Raw genomic sequence first — 10,661 nt, 5'->3', positions numbered from 1 at the left:
AAAAATAAGGCCTAAAAGCTGTCATTCTGAAGTCTTCCCTTTCATGTCCTGTTTTCTCATTTAATTTTGACTCTAATTGTGCCAGAGGCAGACTACTGAGCAAGGTAGTATTTCCAAAGGTGGCTGTTTCCAGGTGAGACTGGCCTGGGCAAGCTGGAGCTGGTTGCTGCCATAAGTGCTGTGGGAAGAGGGATCTGCATTTGTGCACTAATGATGTGAAAAAACAAACGAAAAATTATCTCACTGAACATCCAGCACTTGCCTTAGAACATGAACACTCACGTTGTCAGTCAAACTTCCAGTCTCAGTGAAACAGTTGCTCAAATTACTGGATACAATCTGACAGTATATTACTGATTTGCAGCTTTGGTAATCAATGCTAAAATTCTGCAGCTTCACTTCCAAGTGGAAAGTTTCTAGCCTGGTTAAATCTAGCAAAGGTGCATTGCATGGTGCATGACTTTTCACCTGTGCTAGCTCTTCCAGAACTTGCTGGGTTCCAGCCCTGTTATGGCTCACTAACTTGGTTTCGCATGTACTATGTGTGTATACCAACTGTGAATCAACATTTAAAACACTCAGGACCATAAGAAATGAATTGTAAATACTGACTTTATGCAGTGGCAGCCCTGTCCAGCCCTTTGGCAGATGGGTTTACCTCCAAGCTTCATTTCCCTCCAAAGTATCTCTGGAAATTTGTCACACATTTTGGTTTCTTGCATAACATTTTTGTCATAATTCTGTGTTCCAAACTTCTCACATGCCCACTCTGCAATCCTTTTCCTACTGACCAGAAACAGGGAGCAACCTGAAAAAGTTCTCCACACATCAGGGAGAGTTCCTCTTTCTGAACAGCAGTGAGGACAATATTTGTTTATGAAGCAGTGTGTGGACAGATGAGGGTTTGGACTGGTGGAGAGGGCCCTAAACATTTGTTTAAGAAGATGGCAGGTTGCGCTCAGGTAACCAGATGTCACTAGATTATGTATGCAGGTATATGCAAACATTACAAGGAAATAAACATTTTTATAACAGAAAGTGACGCTCCCTTTTGAAGCAGGACTGCAAGACAATAGAAGGACTTTTAAAGGTTTTTAACCATGCAGGCGGTACCTTTGCCAACACTGTTTTGTGAGAGCAGACCTTGAGAGATCCAGAAGTTGATGAGAGGCACAGCAGTGTCAGAAGCGAGGGAGGGATGAACTGGAGGCGAGTACCAAGGCTGTGCTCTGAGCTGTTACAGGAACACATGGACACGTGTGCCCTGTCAAGCTTTCCTTCCACCAGACACTGCTCTGCTATATAACCCCCCCCCCCACACACACACGGCAGCTTATATCTGCATTTATATAAGCCCCAGTACTTTTGCTTTAAGTCATAATTAGACTGAGGGGCGAATTGCTATCACGACATGTTCCCTCCTACAACTATAGAAATAAGCTGCTTTTGCCTCACCTGACTCTGCATATTTAAACTGTCTGTTTTTTCTGCAAGTCTTCAGCCTCATTTGTAAATGCTAATTCTGCTTATGGTAAGCTATATCTTTAGTGATTTCAATCTTAACATTCACTGTGGGCTTGCTTAATTTTTGTCTGTACTTTCATAAAAATAATTTCCCCCAAATATCTCCTTTTTATACTTCAATAACATAAAGTTCTAGGCAATATCTGTGAATATATCTGTATTAAGGTATATAGGAATGTATATCTATTTCTAAGCTATTTAAACATCACAAACGGTAAAATCATTGAGGGATCTCAAACTTACCTGTAAATGCTAACAAACCTGGGGGAGTGAGGCTGTGAGTAAAAATGATGTGAGAATTCTTCTAAATCACTTAGTCGTATGCAAATAAATTTCATTGACTCACACTAAATGCCAGTACAACTGTAACCTGGTTAAATATCCAGTGGGAATCAGGCTGCATAGGCAAAGTGCTTTAAGTCAGCAGCCCCTGAATCACTGATGGAAGCACAATAAATCACTGTTGTGTGGGTACAACTGAATATATAATTATTCCACAGCTCCTAACAATAATAAAACTTTCTGTGGTCGACCTTTTTTTGACTTCAAACTCCATAATAATTTGTAGAATAATTATCCTGAGGCCAAGTGAGGAAACAGCAATAACAGCTGTCTGACAAAGGTAATACTGCATCTTTTTAGAATTATGCCAGCCACTGACCTCAGACTGAACTGGCACTTTTTTAAGGTGCAAGAACACATATTCAGCATCTCTTCAGCGTTGACAGCCTTGAGCTATGAGCAAGGATAATGCACTTAGAGCAGATGAGTTTGAAGCATCTGGAAAGGCATTTGCTTCCTGAGATGATCCCATCTGGGATAGCCAGTCCCAAAGGGTGGTGGAATAACCTGGCTGTTACCAGTACAGCCTTGGGAAGAAGGATGCTCTAGTTCAGAGAAACAGATCCAGGTCCAGACAGCATCTGTGCACTGCATTTGGCCATGTGTCAGGCTGCTGTCATCTTGTGCAAGGTTTTTCCCTGCCTTTTGCTGGAAGCAATTATTTGTATATGTGTAATCACTAAATGCTGTCTCCCCAGTCTACCGTATTCTTGTGTTTTACCTACAGAGCAAGCACAGAAAACCAAGATCATTTTATAGGACTCCAGATTTAACATCTCTGACAGTCAGAGATACTAGAAACATGGTTCTCAAGTTCAGTCTAAGGCAAAGGTTTCTGGAAAGGGATCAATATGCTCTTGGAGGGTCTGCTAATGGGGACAGCAATGGGAGAACAAGAGAGACCATCTTAAGTTGACTGGGAGTTCAGTTTGTTTATTCAGCAATACATAAATGAGTTGAGGAAAATGTTGGAACTCAAAATGTCTCTCAGACATTTTTAGAGGTTCCAGGCCTTGGTCAGAAGCATTTTAGACCCTGACAGGCAGCTGGAAACAGCTGTGATTTTGAGTTTGAGCCATGGAATGAGTTACCAACTTTGAAGGTGGAGCAAGCCGTCACAAAAGTTTAGATAATATAGTAAAAGTAGTTACAAAACAGAGGGGAAATTTTTTTAGTATTGTACAGGGGGGTTTTTACTTTGTACATGGGGGTCAGAAGTTCTAAGATGGAGGAAGGTGGGCTGATCCTGTTCTTTCTCCTTCTTCCTTGCCTCCATGTTCTTGGTGATGCTGGCACTTATGGATTGGTTTAGAGTAGAAAAGCACCTTGTAACATAGGTAGTAGGTATTGGGGGAAAACTATAAACATGTAATACGTAATATATCATATAAAAGATAGCAGCAGCCCTGGGCAGGGGGAGAGAAGAAGCAGACAGCAGACAGAGAGGATGTCAGGGTGTGTGTGTGTCTCTGCCTGGGCCGCTGACCAAGCAGCTGCAGCCCGAGAAGACAATCTTAGATAACTCGCAATAAACTGCCTTGAGACTGAACAACAAGAGCCTGCAGGGTTTTTCTTTGGAAGCACGGGTTGGAGGAGAGACTTTACCACCACACGAGACCCCAGACCAAGCCCGGGGTTCTCACAGGAAAATGGTCAGAAGAGGAAATACTAGGGAAATATCTGTCTCTGTAGTCTCTGTGACGAGTGGTCACAAAGCTCTTCTCTTGGATGGAATATAGGTGCTGTGACAGACCACAGCAAAGCTGGGCACCACAAAACTCAAGTTATTCACACATGTTGATACAATATTGTTCATCTCAGAGGAAGAATAAATTCAAATGCTGATGGAGTGACTATTTCATCATGCCCCCTTTGTGGCACTTGGGATAGTGGATAGTTTATTAGATAGCAGCCACATGTTTTCCAGAATTATGTGACATACAGTCACACTGCAGAAAGCAGCACACGTGTTGAAATATATTTCTTTCAGCACCAAAGTTGGAGAAGTATGCTGCTGTCAAAAAAGAGAGACTATTGAGGGGCACTTTGCACTTCGTAAATGCAGGAGTGAAACTGTATACAGCTAATAAATAATACTGAATTATGACATTTATCCTGAGTTTCTTGTTTGTTGTTTTACAGGTGTTTTGAAGGGAGTGGAGGGCTACAGAGGAGATTAAAAATGCAAGATTGAAAGTGCAGAGTTAGAAAGCAGTGCATCTCATACTTAATACATAATTAAATATATTTTTTAATACTCTTAATGCTTAGGAGAAATAGAGGTCTACATATTGATAGCACTTCACCATAAATTATTTTCTTTGAGAACATGAAAGGTAACTTCTCTTCTGTCTTCTGGTTTCTGTGGCTCACACCACCATCAAGCACTAATATGTCAAACTGAAAACTAATGTAATAGCACCAGTAAAATCAAGTGTTGTTTTTTTCCATGTTATTCAATGTTCAAGTGGCTTTGCCTTTGTGATAAATCGAGTTAGTAATTTAATTGCATGTAGTCTCTTCATCTTTTAATAAGAAGCTATACTTTTAATTAGCTCTGTGTGTGAGTGTGTGTACAAAAGCACATAAACCCAAACTTTACAGAATTATATTGGAAGAATTAGGGCCTTGTGATATATTGCATGGAAGAATAAATTTCATCAAGAATTTGCTACAGATGATCTGGAGGAACACCTATTTTCCTAATTATTTAGATGAGCCAGTCTGCAACCCTGCCAATGGGAGTTCAGGGTAATCTTCTTGTAGTCTCAACTCTTCACAATTTGAAATTCAGACCTATCTACATTGCATAAATTAGAATGGGACTGAGGGCTGTTATTTTGTAAATAACAGTATGTTTTCTTGTGTCTTCCTTTGATGAACCTGGTATTGGCCAGTTTTTAGACTAGAGAATTCTATTAACTGATCCTATGCAGGGATATTTGTCACATTTGTGTCCTATTTGGCATGGTTATATTAAATACTAGATTAAAGATATCTGCTTATGTAGATGTAAACCTCTTATGTTTAAGGTATGTTTGGATAAATTTCACAATCTATTTGGAGTCTCACTATGTGTGTGCTAGATGAAGTAGATTTTTTTCCCTCAGGTGGGAAGTGGGAAGCTTTCCCAACAGCTGTGTGTTTAACTAGGTGGCATATCTGTCCTGTAATTCCATCTGTTTTCCCCACCTAGGAAAAAAAAATTGAAGGAGTCATATATCTCTATTTGTTTTGAAATACAAGCTCCTCAAATTGATGGGCAGGAGTTCAACCAGAGTGATTGTAGTTCTCCACTGAGTATACTCAAATGAATGCTGCCATCAAACAGCAGTCTGGCTGTGCCCAACTCTGTACATAATGCTCTGGATGAAATGTGACAATTTCTCTAGTTCCCAAGTCTAGGTGCTGAGACCACCCATGGTCTTCTCAGTATCAGGACAAGTCCTTTGCACATGTGCTGCTGTCTCTTGGTCCTTTGTTTATCCAAAGAGGGGTTCAGTGGGATGCTTGGTGGAGCAACATCTTGAGAGTGCAATGATATTCATCCCAAAGTGCCTCTATATACCCACGGCAGGACTCCAACAGTGCTGTGAGAATACTGAGGGTTCAGCTGACACTACATAAACACTTCCAAACAGTTTATGGATCCAACATACCAAAATGGATATTTCTTAAACAAAGTGTTTTGTAGAAATGCTGATCTTTGGTAAATAAATCTTGAACTGGAAAACAGATCTGGACTTCAGTTTACATATGTGTGTTTTTAACTTTATTATTAAGTCCATTTATCTGAAGGCATGTATAAACCTTTGAAAAATGAAACCCTGCATTTGTAAAATACATCATTCACAAGGGCTGTTCAAAACCAGATGCAATAATTTTAACCTTGTTCTTATCCTTTCAGTTTACTGCCAAAACAGTATTTTATACTACTATAATTTCTTTTTAATAATGAATGCTGCAGTAAACTTTTTTAATTGACAGAAGTGCAGTTGGAAATTTTGTATATCTATTCTGCTGTATTCCAAACTGAAACTGAACTGGGTTTGTGTGTAGCAGAGCTGGACTAGAGACATGCTGATACTGCATAGCTAGATGGCAGCATTCACATTGCTTTGAGGAAAAACTGTACCTATTTGTACGACTGGGCTGTTCTGTTACAGTTAAATGGCATGGTCCTATTCTGAAATGTGCTGCCTGAGAATGTCTGAATAACTAACACATTTGAAATATGACCATTTCATTTAGGTGTCTAACTTGGAGGTTTATACTTTGGCCCTACAGATAATGACTAAGAAATATAGTACTTACCCATTTATCTAAAAGGATAAAAATCTGATTATGTGCATACATCTTTTAAAGTAGGGTAGTGTTTAGCTTATTTAGCCTGAAATCAGGCTTCTTTTTTATCTTTTACAAGATTCCATTTATGTGAGACTTTTGTTTCATTAAACAACCTACAAGCTTGTTTGGATGATAGACAAAATTACTTCCCTTCTGTTACAGAACAAAACACTTATTCAACAAAGTCTTTATGAATGTTTAACATGCTCCTCCTATCATCTATTCCCAGCCTTACCAATCTTCTCAAGTATAACCCCACCACTTCTTTCCTTGCCAAGGACACCTTTCAGAACATTAGCCCTTTTTTCTCCCTACCTGTTGAAGATGTTTATTTGTCCAGTCCAGGCTACTACACAGACAAGCATCATGTCCCGTCAGCCCACCTGAAGGTGAGCCTTGGAAGACCCAGGACAGGGAGCTTGGGTCCCCCTGGCTCACACAATCTGAGACATACACAGAACACTCTACTGTGAGCAAAGTTTTGGCTGTCCCCACCTTGTCCTTTCAGCTTTCTTCAGGATGACCTGAGCCCTGGGGCTCATTTGCTAAAAGCCTGCTTTGCAATTCTATGCAGCTTTGGGTGTCCAATGCTCTAGCTGAAGACCAGAGTGAGTTGCAAAGGGCTGAGTGGACAAAAAACACAGAGGAGTGAGAGCAGGGAGATGGGTGTTAGGGTGGTAAGAAGGAGACAAATAGGCATGGGCAATGGTTCTGTGCAGCACAGACAGTACTTTGTAAACCAAAGTAAAGGCTTTGACACCATTGCCCACAGCATTCTCCTGGAGAAACTGGCTGATCAAGGTTTGGACACTGGGTAAAAAACTGGCCATCTGCTTGGGCCCAGAAAGTGGCAGTGAGTGGAGCTACATCCAGCTGGCAGCCGGATGTAATGGTGTTCCCCAGGGCTCAGGACTTCATCAATGATTTGGACAAGGGGATCCAGTGCCCCTCACTCATTTTGCAGATGACACCAAATCAGGTGGGGCTGTGGACCTGCTGGAGGGCAGGAAGGCTCTGCAGAGGGATCTGGACAGGCTGGGTCCAAAGAGCTGAGGTCAATTGTGTGAGGTTCAACAAGGCAAAGAGCTGGGCGCTGCACTTGGGTCACAACAATCCCAAGTTGTAAGAAGGAACCTTTAGGATTGTGCTGACCTGATCTGGAGGCACAATGAGATCCCGGCATTGTCTTTTCTGGTAAAGCTGTTGCTGTGGCCTCAGAAATCAAAACAGGATTGAGTTTATCTCAGCTACCACAGTTCAATTATTTATGTATTTCAGCTAACTGTCCTTGGAGAAGCTATTGAAAGATTGAAAGAACCTTTTCTGCTGCTCTCTGTACATTTTTATCTCTTGTTTGTGAACTAAACTGCAGAAAAGAAAGCAGGATAGCTGTGTAGTGTACAGAGGAGTGAGCCTGAAATGAAGTAATACTGAAGTAAAAAATAAGGCTTTGTTCAGCATCTGTACTGCAGATTATAGGATAGCAGAGAGATGCTTACACCTATTTTCAATATTTCTGTGTAACACTGAAGGTTGTACTGTGGCCATATCTACTTGAAGTCATAATGTAAAATGTAAGCATGATTTTATTAGTTAAAATGCACCATTAGGGTTCAATTCAGTAATTCTGGATTTGCAGCCTTGTTTTGACTGCATTACTTGTTAACCCATAGACTAAAAACTTCCTGAATTTTATTCATTTTTGTAAATCCAATGCCTATGCTTTTTATTTTATGAGAAAGTTTTAATATTTACTAGTTTGATAGACAAAAACTGCCATCAGAAACTGACATAAAGCTCCAAAGTTTCTTAAGATGGATAATATCAAGTAAAGGTCAGTAAATCTCATAATAAAAAGCTGTATAATATGTAACAATGGTTAATAGTTCATTCAATCTAATCTTCAGAAGAGGTAAAAGTTGAATGAAAAAGCCACCTGAAAGTTCACAGTAATTAATACTTAGATAGGAAACTCAGTGGGGAGCCTTGACCTTGAATATACAGGTAAACATGCTAGGTAATATGTTAGTTTGTAGTATGATTGAATTTATTTTTAAATTTGCTGAAATGTAAAGAAAAATGAGACCACAATGATACACACACCTAAGTACTTCTAAAATGTAATGGACTGATCTGCTGTAAATGGACCTACATCTGTAGGATTTTGTCCAAGGGTCTAGAGAATTTGTGACCTCTTAACCTTTCTGTTTATGCTAACTCCTCTTTCCTAGGTTAGGAGGCTGCATCCTTTACCCAGACACACCTCATGGTTATTCCAGCTTGGACATTACAATATTTAAGTACCTGAAGCATATATAAAAAACTGAACTTCAAACAAAAGCTTTGTTATTGTCTTTATGTATCTCCTTAGGTAAACTGCCAGTACAAATGTTGGCAATTTGTTCTGCTGTGTAAATAAGCTACAGATAAAATTACTGTTTTCTTAATTCAATCTTCTTGAATGAAAAAGAAATATGTACTAAATTTAGTGGACATGAAACTTTCCTAAAATTAAATTAATATTTTTTAACTTTCTTGAATTGATATTAAAATTCAGAATTATCATATTTTAATTATTTAATATCCACCTTTTTTTTATAAAGGGAATACAAGGAAAACCCTTCTGGGACTAATTTAAAACAAACAAGTCCCAATAACTATACCTGAGAACTGTTTATCCTACAAGATAAAGTATGTGCATGATATTGAAATGCAAGTAACAAGGTAATATCTCAATTATTACATTTTAATGAGTTTCATACTCTATTCCCTCAGTGCCTGAGACATTATTCTATTCCAGAATGATTCTTTTTATTACCTCAAATATTATTTATTTAATAAAATATTTAAGAAAACATAATATGCAGCTTAATTAAAGCTAGGGTTTTTTTTTTTTTTTTTTTATGTGCATAATCTCAGAGAATGTTATTAAGGAATTAACCTGGCTTGAAGTCTGTATATCTGTAGGACCAAAACATCCTTTCACTTTCCCTCTTGCAGACCAAATGAACTGATAGTCACTTCACCCTTTGAATACTCGGGAATTCATGCTGTTTGCATACTAGTGAATTGCAAAAAGGCCAAAGGCATAATGACCTTAACAATCAAATCATCTCAGTTTAAAAATCAGCCAAACAAAAACAACACATGAAGAACTGTTTCTTTCTCTTTGATTTGACAGTTTGAATGCCTTTTATGCCATTTAAGGCAGGTTTCCATCATCTGCAGACCTTATGGGATGGCAAACTGAGCATAGAGTTGAGAAACTTGTTGAAACAGTTCTGCTGCCAGAGAACATGCAGCACCAGTAGCACCCTAATGATCTAAAATATACCCTCTAGGCTGTTTCTGTGGTGTGCAGCAGTTAGTTCATTTCTTTTGTTTGCATAAGCTAACAATAGCAATAGGACGTGGATCTCTCTGCAAAACTAAGGGGCTGTGAGAAGGGCACACCTCTGTGCACAGGGAGGCACCTGCAGTTGGGCATGGTGGCTTGCATCATCCAGGAAAAGAACTCTTCTGCATAGTACCTGTACAGCACCTCACAATGAAAGGTGAATTAGCTTTCCTCACAATATGCCATGTTCCTCTTGGACTGTTCAAATGCTTACTTTGTTCTAACTTAAAGGAAATATGCTTTTGAAGATACTCATTCTCTATGATTTGTTTTTACTTGTAAAGTGCTTTAAATTCAATACATATTTACTCAAGTGTTCCACTGTTCTTGTCAACTGCATATATTTTGTAAGTATTTTCAAGAGCTGCCTGCGTAAAAAAATAGATATTCAAGAGCAGAACATTGTTCTCCTGACTTTAAGGATGTGTAGTTAAGTTGTTTATACAGTTTCCTTGGTTTTTTAAAGCATTTATTAGGAAAAAAAAAAAAAAAAAGGTTATATTGTATACTTTTTTTGTCTGGTAGGCATGAAAAAGTCAGTACATGAAAAATACTTCTGGAATTAAATTAAGGAGTCAATTGCAACCTAAATTTGAGTTAATCCTTACTGAACTGAATTCTGTTTTAACAGGACTATACACATTAGAGGTGAGACAACTTCTAGTTTTTTGTCTAATTTGAAATACTTAAAGAGGACTTATAGCCCCTCCGAAATATAGCACTCTCTTTTTCTTGTATTAGATCTTTCTCTCTCAGCTTTTGCATTTACGGTAAAATCAGCATTTCTACAAATTAACTATTGCTGTGCAGTTAATTTTGCCTTCCAGAAAATATTATAGACAAAAAGATCTCAGAAATTAAACACGAGTAATAACAAAAAGAAACCTCATGTAAAGCAGCAAGTATGGCAGATACCGCATTTCCCTAAATATGGAAATGGACTGCTCCCTCCTAAAAACATACTTGACTCTTGTAACCTTACTGAAAATAATTCTATTTACTTGTAGCCAGCACTGACTACGCTACCCTCTTTAGTAGCCCTTGATGTTAA

The sequence above is a fragment of the Lonchura striata genome, chromosome 2, assembly GCF_046129695.1.
Source record: "Lonchura striata isolate bLonStr1 chromosome 2, bLonStr1.mat, whole genome shotgun sequence".
Classification (NCBI taxonomy): Eukaryota; Metazoa; Chordata; class Aves; order Passeriformes; family Estrildidae; genus Lonchura; species Lonchura striata.
The sequence above is the reverse complement of the archived record's forward strand: the minus strand, read 5'-3'. Positions refer to the sequence as shown.